The sequence below is a fragment of the Aotus nancymaae genome, unplaced genomic scaffold (assembly GCF_030222135.1).
Source record: "Aotus nancymaae isolate 86718 unplaced genomic scaffold, 86718_ANA_hifiasm-v0.15.2.pri h1tg000033l, whole genome shotgun sequence".
Lineage (NCBI taxonomy): Eukaryota > Metazoa > Chordata > Mammalia > Primates > Aotidae > Aotus > Aotus nancymaae.
The window spans coordinates 30,215,598-30,220,801 of NW_026988447.1; the positions used below are offsets into that span (position 1 = coordinate 30,215,598).

A 5,204-nucleotide genomic window follows, 5' to 3' on the forward strand; every position below is an offset into this window, starting at 1 on the left:
ATGTATTTCATTTCAATTACTTTTTGTTGTATTTAGAAAAAGTTTTCCTCCTAAGAATTTATATCTTATTTATATAAGAAAAGTGGACCATTTTACCTTTTTTCAGATACAAATGTTTAAAGATTATACTATATGTTAAAATATAAAATATTGTTACCCAAATGAATATTACTTTTATTTATGCAAATATAACATCCCATTTTATTGGTTAAAGAATTTATATGTGTATTGTGATAAGTATTTCTGCTTATGTAGTTTTTCATAATTCTCTGAAATTATTATTATTATTATTTTTAAATCAGGGGAAAGCACGAACACAGTCCCCCACTACCACAAATTATGCAGAGGAGTTCCCCACATTTGGGGAAATCGCAGGGGTCAGCACATCCGGAGTGCAATGGATAAGCCTCACCCTGGGAAAACCACCTTCGTGATCATGGTATCTCCTCTGCCAGGTAAGTATAGTTCTCCGAAATTATTATCATACTGAAAAGTAACTGGAAAATAACCTTAACTTTTCAGGAATAAGAGTTGAGGAAATCTGGGCTATAGTTCAGTAAAAGGGAAAATCTGGAAAAAATTTGATAATGCCATGGTAATAAGAGCTGGCATGAGCCAGCCCACACGGGGGTGCATTCACTCCAGCTGGGAACAAACCATGTGAGAGAAACACTCATTATCTTCTGATTCCCATTTTGCAGCAGAGAAAACTGAGGTACAGAAGGTTAAATAATTTGACCAAATTCAACAACTATTAAGAGACAGAGATAGACATCAAACCTAAGTAATCAGACTCCAGAACTTGAATGCTTAACCAACACCAAACTACTTCCTTTTAATATACTAGCTTATCAAATGCATTACAATTTCCACCCAGGAGAATTAAATTCTTTTCAGGGCTTCGTTATCTAAAATATTTTAAATAATATTATTTCCCCATCTGAAAGAAAGAAAAAAAAGAAAAAAAAAAACATGGTCTAGATGCACTCCAGTTTCTGTCTGAAATATTATTTTCCCTTTTCTTTACCTGGGCAGAATTTGGAATAAAAAGCCACAGACCACAAATTAATAAAAGGAGGAAAAAAGGATGCTTTGTCAGTTACACCTGTTGCATTGAAAGAGACAAACAAGGAAAGTAGAAAGTAGGCTGGGCGCGGTGGCTCACGCCTGTAATCCCAGCACTTTCGGAGGCCGAGGCAGGCGGATCACGAGGTCAAGAGATCGAGACCATCCTGGTCAACATGGTCATGAAACCCCATCTCTATTAAAAATACAAAAAAATTACCTGGGTGTGGCGGCGCACACCTGTAGTCCCAGCTACTCGGGAGGCTGAGGCAGGAGAATTGCTTGAACCCGGGAGGCGGAGTTGCAGTGAGCCGAGGTCGCACCACTGCACTCCAGCCTGGCGCCTGGTGACGGAGTGAGACTCTGTATCAAAAAAAAAAAGAAAGTAGAAAGTACTCCCCAAGCAAGGCTTGAGCATAACACATCCAGGTTTTTTAATGCATCGAAAGGGCAGGCTTTCTTTTATTTCTGTGTATTATCAACATTCCCTCAAAGATTTGTGGCCAGCAAGAGAGCAGGGATCTCATGTTGTGCAAATTAGGAAAGATGGCGCATTATACTAAGACTCTGAGCAAGAAAGTGAAAAGTGGACTATGTGATCATGAATTATCAAACTTCAAGATAGGCTTTTAAGAATGAGAGTGCTAATGTACATTTGAATTAAGTCAAATATTTGTCAATAATTATTAGGGATCTATAAAGTTGTGGTATTTGTCTAGAGAATAAAATCGTTAGATCAATAAAGTGGTAATAGTATTTATCCAAGCGTGAGGTCTGTTATTAGAGATCTCTGTTAGTTATATGTAGAGAAGTCTGTTAGTTCAGCTTTTCATGTTTAGAGTACGTGACATTAATTCTGTTAATCATGGATGGGCGGAGATTTTAACCATTGGTCCGCCTCATCCTCCAGGCCTAAGTATTACTAAGACAATGGACATTTCCTTATAGCTTTTGTCAAATTTGTAACAAATGCTTTTAATGTACTTCTTTATTTTCTTCATTGCTCACCAGATTATAATGCCATGATGACAGAAATAATATACTGTTATTAATACTATTATTAATCCAGCATCTCATATGGCACCTTACAGATAGTAGATTCTTAACAAACATTTTCTAAAATAATTTGTTAAATGAATAAATAATTTACTGTATAATAGCAAAATATGTAACCTTTTTTAGGGAAACAAGGATAAAATGTTCCTAGGATAATGTAAAAAGAAATAAATTAATCTTCCTCTAGCCTAACGGATGATAGACAATTTCAGATTGATTCTACTAGTACCACCTTAGGTTTCTTAGACAGCTGAATTCAGCTGGTGGGTTGGCTGGAGATTGTGGTCAGTGAGAGGAGTTGAGATGCCTGGGAATCTCTTTTCATGTTGTCTCACATCGTATGCTTAATGACATGATATTTCAGAGCACTGTTGTAAGGAGGTGAGATCAATGTTTAAGTCTCTGTTTCGCATTTGCTGATTTTCAGTTGGCCATCACAATTTACATGACCAAGCCCAAATTCATTGTAGGCAGATGGTAAAACAGGGCATGGATACTAGCAAGACAAGTTCACCGAGAGCCATTACTATATAACAAGCTACCATAGTAGCCCATAAAATCTAGCAAATGATTTAAGTCTAGAAAAATGTACTTGCATAGGGAATTTTCAAGGAAAACAATTGGGATATAATTTCACCAAAAGAAGAGGAAATGGCATTCATTTTTCCCCGATTTCAAACAAAGCATTTGATTGTCAAAGAGGTATCAATTAAATAATTCTAGCATGAAATTAAGCTTCTCTTTCAAAAGATACTATTATTGGTATTATTGATATAAGAGCATGAATCAGTGAAGCTGTGAAATCAGAGAGCTTAAATGGGTGTTAGGAAGAAAATACCATCCATTTTCCTTTCTAGCAAGGTATTACAGTTAACTTCTTTTAGAAAATTATAATTTATAATTTGCTCTAAGCATTTCTATAAAGGGAGATTCAGTTTCTCTTGAAATGTATTTTACTTTAAAAGGAAAAATGGAAAAATAGAAGGGAAAAGGCATTATATTATAGACAGAAGGCATTATATCGAAGTCAAGACTTTGGAGTTAGATTTGGACTTGAGTTGCAACTTGTCCTATATAGTACAAATTTGCCTTCAATCGACAGCTTAATACTTCTAGGTCACAATTTATTGGTGTGTGAAGTAAGACAGCCTCATTCACTTTGTTTTGAGTTAAATTCAATAAGCTATTGAGAGCATTTTCACAAAATGCCTGACACATAATAAGCACTCAATAAAACATAACTGATTATTACTTGGTATTTTTAATAAAAAGCAAAAATTCCAAGAATCCCTTAGAACAAGTATTTTCTACTTATTTTTTAATTCACTGTTAATGGTCAAAAATAGTGAGACACTAATATATTTCAGCCATTTTTTTTTTTCATTTTCACTTTGGTATAATCATAAACATAAAATGAATAATAAAAGTAGTATCCCATAGTTTAAATATTAAGTAATGTCTATCAACTACTGATATAAGAAGTAGTTATATAATGTTTATTACTCTTCAATACAACTACATATATATATACACACACATATATATATACATCTGTCTTTCAAAACTCATTTTTTTGTGAGTATTGTCTGTGGTTGTAAAATTTTACACAAATAATTACTGTTAGTTTTGAAGTTCAAAGGTATTTGATTCAAGAGTACATACCTGAGTTCAAGCCATTATTTAGTAATGTGGTTTCATTTAACTGGTAATAGAAAATTAATATATTTCTCTTTTCTTTTTCTTTTTTGTTTTTGGCAGTGTATTGTGTTTTTCAGGCTGGAGTGCAGTCATGCAATCATGGCTCACTGTACTCTCCATCTCCCAGGCTTAAGTGATCCTCCTACCTCAGCCTTCCAAATAGCTGGGACTAAGGACTGCATCACCAATCCCAGCGAATTTTTCATGTTTTTGTGGAGATTGTCTTTTACTATGTTGCCCAAGCTGGTCTTGAACTCCTGGGCTCAAAAGATCCTACTACCTTGGCCTTCCAATGTGCTGAGATTACAGGTGTAAGCCACCATGCATAGGTCAGATTTTGCTTTCTTTGGGAAAGGAATAGAAGAGAAAAGTATAGACTATTTAAACTTACATTAGTCAAATATTTTGGGTTGCAAAAAACAAAAATTTGCTAGATTAAGTAAAATCTTAAATATATATTATATGTGAAAAGTGTCTCATTGAACATAAAGAGCAGAGCTGCAGATTGGAAAGAAGTGTCTAAGTGGCCCATTCCTGTAATCCCAGAACTTCGTGAGGCCAAGGTGAGAGGCTCGCTTGAGCCCAGGAGTTTGAGGCCAGCCAGGACAACAGTGTGACCTCATCTCTACAATTTTTTTTTTTTCAAATGAGGTGGGGAGATCACTTGAGCCCAGGACGTAGAGGCTGCAATAAGCCTTGATGGCACAACGGCACTCCCACCTGGGTGACAGAGTGAGACCCTGCCTCAAAATTAAATAAATAAATAAATGAATAATATATCAAAACAAAATTGTCAGCACCTTCTGTGACTCAAATCGTTTTTGTTATGTGTTTGTTTAATTTTTCTTTCTCTTTGCAGGCCTATCTGCATGGTTTAAGAACAGGATGGTCCTATAGCTCTCTAGAGTCCTGTTAACATGTTGTAAATGGAATATGGTTTGTATCTCCCATGTGTTCATGCTGAGCCCCTCTCCAACCTGTTTCTCCCTGATCCCTCCCCAGGAAGCAGAGCTGTATGGACTCCATTAACAGAGTTCTTATCTTTTCTTGCTTTTAGTTGAATTTGGCCAATGGGAAGCATCAGAGACTTTTTAAAAACTAGTATTAGGGGAACCATATTTAAATGCAGAGAGAATTCTGATGGAGACTTTCAACTGCTCCTTGCTTCTGGAAGTCACACAGAAAACATTTTGAACCTCTCTATGTTATGCATCCTGGTCCCTGAGAATCCAAGGATTGCTACACCGTTTCTCCTCTCTATTTTCTTTCATCAAGGTATAGAATCTGCTTGCTACTAGCTTGCCTGAATCTGATGATAGTTTCCATGTAGAATTTCAGAGTCAGTGTCAGCAGGTAGCCTGTTTGAGAGGTTTCTGTTAGCTCTG

The 5,204-nt window shown here is 35.8% G+C and overlaps 1 non-coding gene across 1 annotated transcript; it reads right to left on the bottom strand.

Annotated features, from left to right (window-relative positions):
- Positions 1-299: 299 nt before the first annotated feature.
- On the bottom strand, positions 300-463 carry LOC135277873 (U1 spliceosomal RNA). Its single transcript, XR_010345448.1, has one exon. It is a non-coding gene; the product is annotated as a U1 spliceosomal RNA (small nuclear RNA).
- Positions 464-5,204: the final 4,741 nt, after the last annotated feature.